The following is a 16,140-nucleotide window of genomic DNA, read 5'->3' on the forward strand; positions in this document are numbered from 1 at the left end:
AATATTTTAAACGTGTCGTAGTCGCAAAAAATGATAAAATAATAGCTTGTCCATGATACATTATGCGATTGACGCTCGAGGCAAAGTTAAGGGCGATTGGGCGATGATCATTGTGTTCTGAGGCTTTCTTCTCTTTGTCCCGTAGGGTGCATGAATTTTTTTTACCTACCCAGCACCGAAAAGGACCAACTTTCGACATAGTGTGGCAATAACAGTAGTATACTCCCTCATATCAGTCGTGTCTTGTATGCAAAAACTGTGTTTTAGCCGCTTAAAAATAAATATATAAATTTAGCCGCTTGTTTTGTGAGTTGGCACCACCTGACATTCACTCATATATTACATTTAGATTTTCCTCTTGTCTCTCCCCCTCCTCCTCGGAAAAACACTCCCGAACCTCCTGAACATGCACGTTAATTTGGTCCTCTAAAAAGTACCCAACACCTTGAATATAAATGAGCCCAATGAGCTATGCAAATTAAAGTCTACAAAATCGTCGATCTGAGGTGCACGTGCACAATAATGTATTTCTTACGTATATACACATAGTCAGTGCTTTTTTACCCTTCTCTCTCATTTCGCTCGCTCATTTGCCCTCCGCAGCACGAATGCTCGAAAAATCGGACAGCCTCGCATATATAAACGGAGCACGCGGTAGCTCAGTCGGTTAGGTCGTGGGTTCGGCACGCGGTTCGATTCCCGGCCAAGTGTAACTTTATCGAGCAAGAACCTCTGTGAATTCTCACATGTGCTTTTTCACCACGCAATGTATCCCCGTGAAAAGATGTAATGGGTACAACCTCCCATCTCTCTCCCAAGTGCTCATTGCCCAAAGTAGTGCCCTTATTAGGAGCCAGACGTATAGCGCTATTATATGTATATACACATGAAATAACCTATACGTATTATTATGTACCTATACTCGAAGTCTCACATCGTGCACATATGAGTGCACGACAGAGCCGACAGCAGCAGCAGCAGCAGCAGCCGCGACAACGACAGCGGCAATGGTTATTGAATCGCTTGACCCACTTCGATAAACTCGTGGTGGCGTCAACATGCATAGCGCGTGTATCTTATTGTAATACACACCGAGAGGGAAAGTGAGGGAAGAATGCGTCCGAGCTGTCCAGCGGATCGGAGATAATTATCATCGCCGTTACTACTCACGCAGTAGGTACCGAGCGCGCGTTGTTTGAGTATAGCAGCCTTACATGCTTTTCAGGAGGGGGAGGAAGAGGAATTTCTCGTTTGAGTACTTTGGACGGAAATGCGTACAAACGAGATCACTGATGTTTAAGGGAGTTTGGCAGCATTAACCGGCGGCGGAGGGGTAGAGAGAAGCCCACAGCAAAGAAGCTGGGTTGAAAACAGCAAGTTGTACTAACCACGCCTTTAAACGTCTCGTTTGGACTATTACAGAACATTCGGTTGAGTTGAATTTGCTTGTACTTGAACATTCAAGGATAATTGTGTATCTCGAAAAAATTACGATACATGTGTACTGACAGACTACTAATTTCTGATCAGACGAGTCAAAAAACTTCAAAACACGTTGTTTGGGAGATGAACAAATGAATTCATCCTCGCTTCAACGTACATCCAATTATTGTAATTAAAAGGAAAAAATGGAGTGTACGTATTTTTCATCAACCAAAATTATCACATCCATTTTCGCTTTGTACACTGAGAGAAAAATATAATAAAAATTACTGTGCTGGAATGGTAAACTGGTACTGTTCGGTTGTTTAGAGACTTTTTACTTTGGCCAACCTAATTTTTACTCATTGTGGAAAGTAATTTCTATTGTACAAACAGTAAAAATCACTGTACTTACAACAAAAAATTACTGTTCTAAACACTAAAAATTATTGTTCCAGTAGTAAAAAGTCTCTATACGACCGAACAGTACCAAATTATCATTCTAGGACAGTAATTTTTATTATATTTTTCTTTCAGTGTAATTATAATAATCAAACGAATAAGGTGAATAATGAATTTATTTCAAAAAGTGAACTATTAAATATTTTTAGGGATTCAGTACACATTGTTTATATCTCTATGGAGAAAAATTGTCCAACTACGTGTGGTTAACCAATTTCTTATCCATAATATAACATAAATTTGTTTTTTCATTCACAATCGTGCAATCGCAATAAACAAACGCGAATAATTTTTTAAACACATTACCCAATGACAATCCGAAATTCAATCAGAAAGTACGTGCTCATAATGAAATCCTGTGATCAAAATTGTAACGCATAAGCCAATCAAGGTATGTTGCCCAGTCTCCAGATCGACGAAATATTACATCATGTATTTATATACTCGTATCCTTACAATGACCGTACATAGACGCTGATTCAACGAACAAAATCGAGATCTAGTTTTCGTTAACAATTGTACGCCTGCGGTGCGTTGCGCTAACCAAATTACAGGGTTCAAACAAAGAGGATAAACGCGCTCCCTCGGCTTGATATGTATATAACATATCAAAACGTGTGGTTAAATAGCGCGTGCAAGAAAATTTTTGACCATCCAACCGACGGGCAAACAACGATTGCGTGTATGTGTGTGTGTGTGCATACGCGCAAGTGGAATGAATAACGAACGACTTGGGATTTCACAGCGGCAGCAGCGCAGTTATGATGAATTCGATTGGGTAATCGTTGCGACTCGGTTTGTCCCTCTCCCGTGTGTAAGTGTATATACACGTATATAATACAGCACACTTTTACTCTCGCTGAATGGAGAACGAGCGGCGTGTGACGCCACGCCACTACCACGGCCTGCCTGTGGTTTTTAATACGCGTCCTACTTTCCGCGGAGCGAGCGAGCGAGTGGCCGGCTGTAGGTATACCTACTTACTTGCTCGGCTGCATTAATGCTCTTTCTGCGCTCATCTTTTTTTTTTTTTTTTTTTTTTTTTTTTTTTTTTTTTTTTTTTTTTTTTTTCTCTCTCCTTACCTTACGCTTTTCTCTGCTCGTCTCTTTTATCGGGCGTTTAAGCTATCGGAATTCTTTCTTTTTTCCCTTCGAGTTGTTCCACCGTTTTTCATCCCATGTTTGCTATTGTGTAATTTTCGATAATTTTAATTGCACGGCTACAGTGCCAACTCGATGTGCATCACGTACTTTGTTAATTGTCTTGAATTTCATGCTGTGTCGGTATAACGATCGGGAAAAATGTAGTAAACTACAATTTCACGAACAAATTGTCATAAGATGGTTGTTCTGGTGTTTGTTAAAATTATACAGGGTAGTCGAATCGAAAGAAAGCGCATTGTTTTCATTTGACGAGTCTTGGCTTTACACATCCATACGATCATAAGATTGCATTAAAAATTCAGGTAAAGAGATATTGTGGGTCGGATGAGCTTTTCACGCAATTCTATGAGGTATAACTGGAAATCGGTTTACTGTACTAGAAAAATGTTTTGATTGGAAAAATAAAAGTTTTTTATTGGGAATTCTACACTCTGTCAATTCAATTGTCATTTTAAAGAGACGCAGTAAAATTTCAAGTATCACAGTAACTTTTACACATACATTAGATATATTGTCATTTAAGGTAGCTCCCTTGTCTACTGCTCTAGTCAAGTAGGACAATTTGACTCTTGTGTGTATATATGTACGTACAGAAGTGTTGGTATTCTGCTATCGTCTATCACGTAACCATGAAACTAATTTTCACATCTCTCTCGGCAAATATCTTTTAAAAATGACCGATTACCAGCAGTTTCTAAAACAGATTTTAAAAAGAACGGAACTTTTTCTACAAGTACATCTGAAATGTCTGCTCAGGTTTTTGATTTTCAGTCAGGAAATGCTTGGACAGCTGATTTTTTAATGCTCTTCCATTTGAGCTCGTGTTAAACGGTTCAACTTTGAGCTGAAATTTCTCGAGATTTCATCCAGTTTGGAGTACAAACAGAGTTACCATTGGATTTAACAGATTTTAATCTACCAAATTAAACATATTTTGTTTCTCAGGTTTTCGCAAGGGAGCTATCTTAAAATGGAAAAGTATACGATATTCAATTTTCGTCGGACCATCCATTTCTATATTACTTATGATTACGAAGATATTGAAACACTGAAATTCTGAAAGGACAAAACATGATTTTCAAAAGAACAAATGGGGTTATACGTTCAACTTTCGACATCCAGTCACTGTTTCAATTCTGTGCATGTTTATTTTAAACGTACTGGTCCACTCGTCGATGACTGTCGATTTTCCACAATGTTTTCACTCGTGTCCAACGTAACAAATGAAACGTAAGTCAAACCATCGGTTACTTTTCAACTCGGACAAGCATAAAACATTTATTGAAAAAAAAAAAAAAAAAAAAAAAAAAAACGAAGCAGAAAATCTTCTTTCGCGCTCAAGCTTCTGCTGGTGCACAAAGTAAACCAAACATTCGGTGGACGACAAGCGCAGTCTTTTCAAAGTGGCATTACTTGAACGATCAAGACGCTCCGTGGAATGAAATAATCGTCATGCTCGTTCTCTCGTACAAAATAAATCAATCAAGACACGTCGATCGCCCCGTCGCGCGCACATTTTTCTTGTCTCGTCGACTCTCGCTCCTGCACCTCGTTTTTTTCCTCGCAGCACTTGTGCGCGATGCATCCTCGACTGTACGCTAATTACACTCGTCATGCCGAGCATACACAGCCCAACAATATACACCCCAAAAAGTGAGAGTTTTAGTAGTGGTGTATACATATACCGTTTTGTTACACCTGTGCAACGCCTATATAATATATATGTATGCATCTCGCGCTCGTTTTCACTCTCACCCTGTATAAGAGTTGGCCGCGTGCACGCGGCACGACTTTATCATCATCTATCCGTCCTATATATTATATCCCCGTCGCGTCTGGCAGGCGCGAGCGCGCGCAACTGAAATCGAAAGTGGTCGTCGGTGCGTCCCACTGGCCTACTGACCCGATTACCCACTGACAATGACATCGTTTCCTCCTCCTCCTCCTCCTCCTCCTCCTTCTATGGCACGCGGTGGCACTGTAAACACTGCCTACTCCTTCGCCTCTCTTCCTCCTCCTCCGCCTCCTACTACTTCTACTTCTACTGCCACGCTGCCACTATTAAGCGCGTCCCTGTGCCCCCTTCCTTCTTTTTCTCGCGTATACCTACACAATATTATCTGTATGATACGTAAGTGAGCGCCGGTGCAGCCGCTCTTGTGCAGTAATGCTGACTCGCGATGTGTTAATGTATACCTCATCTCGAGTGAGGATGGAAATAATGGCCTCGCGGCCGCGCGCGCGTGTGCAGCCTCTCCTACTCTACACCTTTCGAAATGTATGTGTGTTACGTTACGTGTGCTGTTACGGCTTATCGGGGACCTTCGCTTCTAAAGGCCGAACAGATTTTCCCCTTTTGTTTTTTTCTTTTTTTTTTTCTTTTTTCTTTTCTCTTCATCGTGCACTCTGCAAACAAATATTGTTCATTTGGGGCTGATCGTTTTGTAGAACTCGGCTACTTCGACGAGTAGTTTATGCCCATTTTACGCTAAATTACGCGATTTTCGTGGTATTTAAGTGAAATGATGTCTCTTAATTCATAACTATACTATAATTACCACGTGAATTTTCGCTCCGTATGTCGTAATAAAACATGTGCAAACAAACGAAATAATCAATAATCTTTGGACACGAGTGATTCAGTACACACCACCAAAGTTTCGCGATACCCGTCGAGATTTCGTAATAGCTTGGATGATGGTTAATTAATCACAAGCTCGAGTACCGCGTTCGACTCCTATGTATTTAGCGCGAATCGAGCTGGAAACAGAAAAAAAGAAATCCATACTCTCTTTGCGCGCGGTGAATTGCGCAATTGAATCACTTGACCTCATAAGTTACATAAATAAATAATCGTCGTCAGCGCAGACGAAACAAACACTTGTAAGCATAAATCGACGTGCCAGCCGAAGCGTGCACTGTCGGCATAAAAGTGTACCTATATATACCCGCGCTTGTACACGAATGGTGCACACACCAGCGCAGTCCAGAGGATCGAGTGATTTAAAGCGAGAGCCGATCGAAGCAACGAAAACCGTTCAGACTTTTTTTCCCCTCCTCCTCCTACCACCTCTTTTTCCCGCCGTGTTTCGACACAATCAATTAGTACAGGCTTCCGTGCAAAAATGCCCAGGGCCCACCGAAGATGCTTCTGCTGCTTTTCCCGAAGCAAGGGACGCAAGTATAATGTACTCTCGTGCAAGTGCCGTGTATAAATATATTGTACTGCAAGTCCGGCGCGCTCCCCTTCGTTTGAGATGCCTATCGAGGCGGGCCTGCACTGGCTGCAACATACATGCCACTTGTAACGACGCGTACACGCAAAGAGGCTGGAGTCTCTTACGTTGCCTCGCGAGGAGAGATCGAGGATAGGGATGATGCTCCGTTGATCAAACGTATATATATATACAAGTACACGTTTTCGGGGCGCGGACAATGTCCCGCTAAAGTTTCGCTCTTACGTAAGGAGGAGTCGCGGCGAGAGCGTGTTGTCTCCTTATCCTTTCCGAGGGCACGTTACCACGACGTTAATGTGGATTTATTGCAACTCTCCCGATCGTGTTCGTTGTTGGGGAGTCACTGTTGTCATGGTTGGGCTGGACAGTGTATATTTACGTGCTTTTTGGCTCTGCGTGAAAAAACACGTGGGATTTGTATTTAAATCCACGCGTGCTCAACCGGATTAGTACATCTAATACATCTAAGGCATTGGGTTTGCGTGAAATTTGATGTACTTCGATTTACGAGGTTTACGCTTCACGTGGAACCTACGAAAGTCGCTGAAAATGTCTAAAAGTTCGCGAAAGACTTTTGATGAACTGGAGACTCCCATAGACTGCAAAAGTCTCAAAAAGATTCCGGACTTTTTGTCGATCGGAGTTATTTATATTTACCAACGGGTGACACGTATAATTTATATCGCACAATGGTTCGATCGGCTATTTGCGCTTATCTGGGTACTCTGAAAACCCCACTTGTTTGTCACATGACAGGAAACCTTGAATTTCCCACGTGGCTTATTGTTTACGGAAGGTAACGTCAGGTTTTAATAATAAAGGAAATCGAGCGTAAATTTACTTTCGACAGTTCTTCATAAGATTTTATATTGGTGTTGTAGTTGGAAGTTGGAGTTTTTAACAATGGCTCAAGAAAATTGTAGAAAACATTTGCTAACATTAAAGATATTAAATAATGAAAATTAGTACTTTTGTATATTGTCATGTAGCAACGAAAGTCATAAGATTTTTCTTACTGCTTTTTATTGAAGACAATGATAAGATCAAATAGTATGTCATTGGCCTCAGTGTAAGATGATCGAGGCACTGTACGCCGTGGGTGCTCTTTACAACGAAAAGAGTATGGTATAGGTATACGAGACAACTGTACAGCTAAGAGCGAAAGTAAATATTGTCTCGGATATCGGTACATTGACTTCGGAGTCAAAGCTGAGTGTGACAAATACGAGAGCTAAGGCTTGTTCACGTCATGTGTATACAATCTTTTTTGTACGATACTCCTGCTGAAACTACAACTTTTCCTTCCTAATTTCAAGTGCGAAAATTCCACGTTTGCTCTCGAATAAAAATTGACATTTGCTGCTCCTTGGAAATTATTTCACCCTCTATCTCACCATTTTTTTTTTTTTTTACATCTCTGCTTGTACATTTCTAGCTACGATTATGTGTCGTTTATTCCAATTGTTGCAGAAATATGTGTATATGCACGTAAAAGGGCAGCAGAACTCTTTCTGACTATATGAAAAAGTAAATGTCTTTATTACTAAATACTATTCAAGTTTCTCGAAATATATATATATATATACTGCCAATGATCCCACAGAAAGGTGTTAAAAAACATTACCATTTGAACGTCTCATCTTATCTTGCGTGAAGGACAAAAATTAATTGACTCACGACCTACAATGTCGTAGCGCACCATCTGATCAGACAAACGAGCACGGACGCACTGTAGAGATGCGGTTCGTATACATACATCCGACTAGTGCGCGCTAGACGCTTAGTAGACTCTTGGCGCTCTCTGTGAAGATCGGCGCCTTGCGGGACCTTCGGCCTCGAGGTCTCAATTATTTTTACCGTGTTATCATTACTTATTGTTATTATTATTATTTTTTTCATTCATCATCGCATTTTGCTTTTTTAATCGTTATGTTGATGGCCAAGACAATCACATATATATATATATATATTTGGTGATACAAAAATGATCATTCGTTGTCAACCGTTTTCTCAAATACGTAATAAAATCACGACGAAACTTATGAGTTATTATTACATGGACAAAAATTATTATTTGTCTTTTTGAAAGGCCACAGACGCGGTGAGATGGTATGTTAATGAATCCACTAATAAATTTCGACAACAGAACTTGGGCGTATGGATGGCGTAAAAAAACATATTTCATTCAAACGTCTCAACGTTATTTTACGTTGCTGTGATCACATCGGAGTTTAACAAACATTGTAAACATTGTACTGCGGGATCTCATAAAATGCCAACTTTCTTAGAGCACCAATAGTGCCAATAAAGTAGGTACGTAAGCCAATGAAATCAGATGCGACAATTAAAAGTACTACATTGTCATACCAAGTTTGCTCCGTAACTCGTTACAGACAGAGCGATTGCGCTCCCTATATCGTGTTCGTGCACGTAAATATGAGAATACAGCAGCATGAATTAATATCCCTCGTTGTCCTCGAGTTGGTTACGCGCATCACATAATTCGCTGCTTGTAACGAGAACAGTTTTCGTGGTGGTCGTTGGTGTGGTTATCGAATGCGCGTGACCGGCACTTATGCTTTTTGGATTTTTTAAACTTTACCGAGCTCGAGATATTAATTATTTGGGCGGTTCCTGACTCAATAAGTTAGCGCTGCAGACGAAATGTATGAAGGTGCTGTAGCACGCGACTAAGAGGAATTTATTGAACAATAGCCAACCTAATCCTAATCGTTACGTTCGTAATAAAACCTTGAGTGAAGTGGTCATTGTTAAACAAAAAGCTTGATTTTTTATGTAATACTTATAACCGATACAGTTTTTTACAACTGTTTTTGGAGTATGCAGGGACTGCATGGGACTTCAAGAGTGCATATAGCTTAAAGTCATTAAAAAAGACTTCATAAATAATTCCAAGTCTTCCAAAGATTTCAGAAGACTCCAAAAGACTTCAGACTTTTTTCCGGGAGTGCATATAGCTTAAAGTCATTAAAAACAACTACAAGTCATCACAAAAGACTTCATAAGTCGTTCTAAGTATTTCAAAGCCTTCAGAGATTTCCAAAAGACTTCGGAGTGCGCAGCCAATCGAGTCGGCCATATTTTATTACATAACAACATACAAAAAAAAATACTGATGTCATCGGTAAGATAAGTGCACCGAGTCTACACGAATGATATACATACCTATATGGTAGACATGCAATTCAAGACGCAATTGATGATCAAGCTGGCGTTATGGTAGGTCCGGGGGTACGTAAATACACAACAGATCGCAATTAAAAATGGTCTCCTCTGGCTTTCTCCATCCGTTCGCCCGTTGTCTTCGTCGTTTGCTCCTCGGCTGTATGGCATAAATTCGACGATAAACGAGGCGAGATATTACCGCAGCCACAAAGAGACCCGTGGACAGTCTCTTTCTCTCTTCCTCGGAGGTTTCGTTGGAGCTTTCGCAATCGTTTCGAGCCCGCGACAAAGAAACGAGAAAAAACGCGCTCTCACCACGAGTAGCTTGAGCATACAATACATGTACAGTATACCCCAATACTATATGTATACATTTATAGAATGGTCCATACCGGCACATGCAAATGCCACACACGCGTCTTGCATGTCGTGGAAAAAACGAAAGCTCGATGTACTCTCGTGTTATTCCATTTTGTGCATGAGTGTACAAGGAAATGACACAAGTAATATCCACTTTCAAGTCGTAAGGACTCAAGAATACAAATATTTCAACCAAACTTTGAGACAAAGATTTTTTACTCTCTGTAAGAAATTGAAAAATTTTCTTATGGCAAAGTACTTTCTGGCATGTAAGTGCAATATATTTCATACATGAAAGTTTATAGTAAAGTAAGCAAAATAGAACATGAAAAACATTTCTTCAAATACTTTAAGTCTGTTCTTTCTAATTTTTTTTTTTTTTTTTTTTTTTTTTTTCAATTGTAAAGCATTAAGTATTTTCTTTGAAAAGAATTTTTTCAAGCACTAAGTAGCAGTTATACATACTTACGGTACATTTAAATTAAAGCACAAAATTTATTGAAAAAAAAAAAAAAAAAAAAAAAAATTGAAAAAGTATCGTTGCCCAAATCTAATTATTTTTTTTTTACAGTGGCCAGTGCTCAAAAAATGATATTTAGTATCAAAAAACCTTTTTTTTAAATGATGATTTAGTCATTCAGGCTAGAAATACGGAGTCTCAAACTGAAGAAAAAATTTTTTGTATCAACCAACTTGCTTTTTAAGATTTTGTGCGAAGCCTACACTTTCCTTAAATTTCTTACAAGATCACTGATTGACAACTATTGAAATATTACTTAATTAAAAAGTGATCAACAACTGTTGGTATAAAAACAAATAAAAATTTAGAATTTAAGCTAGTTTGTTAGCTATGAAAAATTGAAATTTAGTCATAAGCAAATAAGTATATTAATTATAATCATTGACATTTACCAATATTTCTATATATTATTGCAAATTTGAGGAAAAACTTTTTTTCCACGTGTAAAATCACTAATTTGGCGTGACATAACCCATTTGTTGTCAAATATCAAGTAATTCATGGTAACAAATATTCACTTTTCATAAAATCATAGACTATTTATACAAAATACGAATTTTAATCAAATACAAAACTTTCGTAGTTTTCAGAACATTTGCTTTTTCCTGCAAGCCAAAATAAATATAGTTTATTCCAAAGAGTTGTTTTATTTAATTTAACGATGTATTTCATCGATTCAAATGAATCCAACTCATAAAGAATATTCAACAGATGTCGATAATTTACTTTTGCAAGGGTTTAATCTTTCACGTAAAAGCTTTAAAAACTCGTAGGGTTTCTCGTGCCGAAAGTCAGACAGTTGGAAAGTTTACACTGTTTCCGGCACCAATATGACTTTCGAAACAGAATCGCCAATGAGTCAAAGATTCGTCTAGCCACCGAAATACTCACAGGCGTCATATGGTCCCCTCCCCGTGCCCTCCGTCTTCTGAATAATTCAAGCTAGGCGCGAAAAGTTCTCTCAAACACAATCACGCAAGTCCCACTTTGGCCGTACGCAATAATCCCGTATATATTAATGCCGTAAGTGTAGCAACGCCTCTATATTTTCAATGTGTACGATATCGCGTTTCGCGAAAACCCTGCCTCAAATTCATTGTGAAAGTTACCCATACACTCAAACGCGGAGAGAATAATCGTCAGCTTATTGCGCAAGTAAGCGTGAAATTGATCTCAAAGCTCACCACGTGCGTTTGCGTAATGTATAATATATATATATATTTATATACGTACACCTATGGTAACAATTAAATTTCGTGGCAGTAGCGCGCTTGAAGGGAGGGGGGGATAAAGATACTGATTTACTTTTCTTTGTGATATTGCTTCTGTTGGGCCAACAAAGGAGCAGTTGATTTGCCATTCATATTTTCATACGTAATGCGCGAAATTTATCGTTGCTGTTGCGCTCCTCTAGTATAGTATACCCTGCACAACTGAATTTCCAAACAAGTATTATAGTCCGCGAGAAAAGTGTACCTTGTATTAAAAGTATGTCTTTACACACATTTTACCATTTTCACTCCTCCCCCAGCGAGCTAGAGATTTTTTTCTTTCCTTCTACCAAAATCCGTTTCTCCGTGTGATTTTTTTTCCCCTCGGACTGCGCGTCCCGACACACCTCGCGGTGATCTCCTCGGATCGAGCGAGCCGAAACTTTCTCCCTTAAACATCCGGGCGGTTGCGCGCGGGGAGACGGAAAGAGAGAGTCCCGCGTCACATTAGCGGCTGCCCCCTCCCTCCTTTTTTTTCCCCGAAGCGGAGCCTCCGTTGCGTCACGCCGAGGAGCCTCTTTGTGAAATCACCTCTAACGGTCCCGCGCGCGGGCGACGAGAAACTTTTTTCCTCCTCCTCCTCCTCCTCTGTTCTTGCGAAACGCGCTAATGAGGTCGGCCCACCTGGTCGCTGAAAGACATCAGATACTCCCGTGTCTCTCTTTATCCGTCTTTTCCTTTTTTTTTCTCTTCGTCGAACCCCGCGAGCGCGTTTTTTCTTCCTTTTTTTGGAAACGATTCCAGCCAACAGCTCCTCCGTTTTTTGGCTTGGGTTTTTCATAGGTGGCGCTCAATATGGGGCTAGTTTCATCGATGGATGAACTTCCCAATGTCAAATGTTGTACCAATAACCGCGAAAAGGTGCATTGTAAAGTTTGAGCGAGTAAGGGGTCTCATGTTACGATTACGATTAGCAGGTATCGGTCCTCCCTGTAGAAAGCCCTGATTGCACACTAATTGACAGCGTTGAGCGTATAAACGAAGCTGTGATCTTGCGTTTGCTTCTTTTGTACACCATACGCTTCTATTAAATTTGCATTGTCTGTCCGTGTCCAAATAAATTTTCTAACTACATTTAACTTAGCTAAAAATTTGTTTTTCACCTTAGGCCAATCTTTTACTTTGTTTTCAAATGACGCAACTGCCAGATCCTCTCGCAGGTAAAAATTGGATTTAATTTTTATCCAAGAGGTTATGTTGCACTTTCGATCCTGAAAGCAAGGGAAAACGTCACTTACAGCAGAGGGAACATTAAAATTATTGTCTTACAAGGTAGAAAACGGAACGCCTATAATCGCATAAGTTCTACTTCCCCTTTATAAAAAAAATCTACTATTTGATGACAAAAAAGTTTATTATGCATAAAAATTCAATCAAACGTGAGTTTTGAGTATAGATGACTTCAATTTCGTAGCAGCTGTCGACGTCTTGTCTTACCTTACTCGTCTGTATCTACTTCCGTCCCTACGTCTGTGGACTGTTTGGTTTGACTGTAAATCAAAATTACGAATTTCGACTAATTGTTGAACTTGCTCGTCACAAAAATCATAATACGCGTGCAGGTGTACATTTATTGCACACAAACTCGCAATAACCAATTTAAAAAAATTCTAGTTATTGCACTTGAACAATCATTCGTGATAAGACTATGGTTATAATCCAAAGCCAATAAGGACCTGCTCAGGTAGGTGCTGCTCAAAAGTTACCAACACACAAAATTAAAAACTTACCGGGATCTGTATGTCAGATTTACTTATTCATATAATTTTTGGTCCCTGATGCGCTTTTTTAAGACATTGTGTTTATCAACTTGCAAAACAGCTTTTTTTGCTACGTCATGGGCGATTTTTATTGGAATGATAATAATCTCTGAAATTTTAAAATCATGTAAATAAAGTGTGTCTAATTAATTGCGTTAAAAAAATACTAGGGATAACTACTTAATTTTTCAGAAAATCGCTACTAAAAACTTACCAATTTAACACGCATTCTTATGGGGTCTATTACTAAAAAGACTACAACTCTAAAAGTAAATGATAAATCTCTAAAAATAAAAACTGTATTTGTACCTTTTTTTATAAGTAATCTTTTAGGATTTTGAAAATTACATGTAAAACCCTTAGATTTTAAGGAGGTTCAATCCCTCGCTATGGTCCATGCGATGCTATCTATAGTTTGGTATGTCGTCTGTCTTTCTCGCTCTCCTGGTGACAACATAACCTTTTGTAGTTTTTACCTCGGTTATTCATTAATTTCTTCTTTCACTAGTACCCTCGAGATGTTCAATAAAATTAAATACAATCATTATATATTTTTTTATCATTGATAAAATTTCCATCTAAAGTTCATTGTTAATAAGCGAGGTAAATGCATTAGAAGCATTTAAAAAGAGGACAGCCCATAAGCCTATACGTGTAAAAATTAGCTAAATATAAATATTAATTACTGGCTCCTAGGAATCCTCATGCCTTCAAATTTTCACAGAGCAATTTTTATGACTTTATTCATATGTAAAAAAAATTTCAGCCAACTCTCATTGTTAATTCGTTTACCGACAGAACTCCCTTAAGAAAATACAGAGAAAAAGTGATTTATCGTCTTCTGCGCGTGCGCAGATTAAAACGATGAGTTTTCATTATATTTTAATCGATAGTTTATAAATTTTTAGGCCAGTGAAACTCTGGAATTTGAATATGTGATTTAGATATTCAATAATAATGACAACCAACAAAGAATATTTTTCATAATCCATAGAATCTTAAAGGGTCCTTCGGTTTGTTCGACACCAACCGTACAAGCAACCTTCGTGATGTCCAAGTCTTGTTAGTTCTGTTTTTACTTGTCGTTGTCAACATCTCCTAATCTGACTAATTGGAGAGCTCAGATCCCCACCTCAGACAACTGTTAGTCAAAAACATATTATTCAACCTTCTTACGTGATACATTTTGGGGTTTCCAAAACGCTTGTTTTTTCATCATTCTATAACCAAATGTCGTCAAAGTGGTGGTTCTACCTCGAAAATTACACAACAATTCAACCTTAATCATATAAATAGTAGAATCAGCGAGAAAAACAGCATTTACTTGTTGCGTAATAATTGTAACAGCGCGATAAAAACGATGATTCAACTTTAACTCGCAGCTCACGCAAGGCGCAATAAATATGGACGTGTCTTTACGAATTTACAAACTGGATATCTCTGTTATCCATTCTGTACGGTATCCGCGTTTCGCAACGCCCAAACCACAAACGAAACTGAAATTTGCACCTCGATTCGTTTGTGCCTGCTTTCACTGACTCAACGCAAAGCTCCTGTACGAGCATACGAATCGCGAAACGATGGATTGTGCAGAACCACGTTGTCGCTGTCTCCTCAAAAATGTCCAGAGTCGTCATTCGACTACCTTTCGACACTTTTACCAGCAAATTAAGACAAGGTTACGTATACCAACAGATAGTGCTTCATTTGTTACTTAGTTATTTGAAAAAAAAAATCCACTTGGTTGATCACCCGTACCTAACATTATCGGATGAACCGAGCATAAAACAACCAAAAGGATTATCGCTTGTTGGGGCGCGGCCTTGAGGAGCTCTTCATGGTGGTGCACGTTTATCTGCTCCGTGGGTGATGCGCCATTCACGAGCGGGAGTGCACGCGTTTGTTCGTTGAGCCGAGAGTAGACCGGCTCGAAATACGTTACGCTGCGCTATTCGCTCCGAGTTCCCGAAGGCCATTCAACGCGTGTGGGTACGAACTGTGCTCGCGTATTACACACGTGTGTGTGTGTGTGTGTGTGTGTGTGTGTGTATATGAATACGCGTATAGCGTATAACGCAAGAGAGCCATGCAACTCCTCGTAAGTGGGTCTCGACCACTTGGTTAGTGTGTCACGGCGCGTGTATAATGATACCGGCTCGGTTTGCTAAATAAACCTAATCTCAATGACAGCGCTTGTGGCTTCTGGCGTATACACGTAACGCGAGCCGGTGTGGAACGACCAAGCAGCCGATTCTTTCTCGATCGGATCGCTTCTCCTCTCGTTCTCACTTTCTTTCGAGTCCCCCCCCTCCCCCTTCCTTCTTTGGCGATCGTTCTTGGCCTGAGTGTTTCTGCTGTGCTTTCCATGCAAATATCCTCGTTTTTTATCAAGTGAAGCTTATCGAAGAAACAAATTTCTGTAGAGTGACCCAATGCAAAACGTACACGTGGAATATTATAAAATGTGCAGGTGGACGCGGAATGTATCGATGAATGTTGTACATTAACGTAATAAAATTCACTTTTCCTGAGCATGGAAAAGTTGTTTGATTCCTTCTCGGAAGAGAATTTTTTTCACTCGCCGTACGATCGGTAATTGATCATGTGGTCCATTTCAAACGAAGCATTTGCAGATTCACTTGTGCTGGACTGAAAATTATAAGACAATTGAAAACAGATTGTTGCCGATCATAAAGCTTAATTATGATGTTTGTCTTCTGGTGGAATAATGACGAGATAGGGGGAGAGAGACGATTGTT

General features: G+C 39.4%; 1 protein-coding gene across 1 annotated transcript in view; it reads left to right on the forward strand.

Annotated features, from left to right (window-relative positions):
- Positions 1–16,140, forward strand: part of ftz-f1 (ftz transcription factor 1) — a 236,355-nt gene that overhangs the window by 50,226 nt on the left and 169,989 nt on the right. The window lies entirely within an intron of this gene.

Source organism: Copidosoma floridanum, unplaced genomic scaffold (assembly GCF_036245765.1).
Source record: "Copidosoma floridanum isolate Cflo_tuat_1 unplaced genomic scaffold, Cflo_Japanese_pri ptg000006l, whole genome shotgun sequence".
In the NCBI taxonomy this organism is placed as follows: domain Eukaryota; kingdom Metazoa; phylum Arthropoda; class Insecta; order Hymenoptera; family Encyrtidae; genus Copidosoma; species Copidosoma floridanum.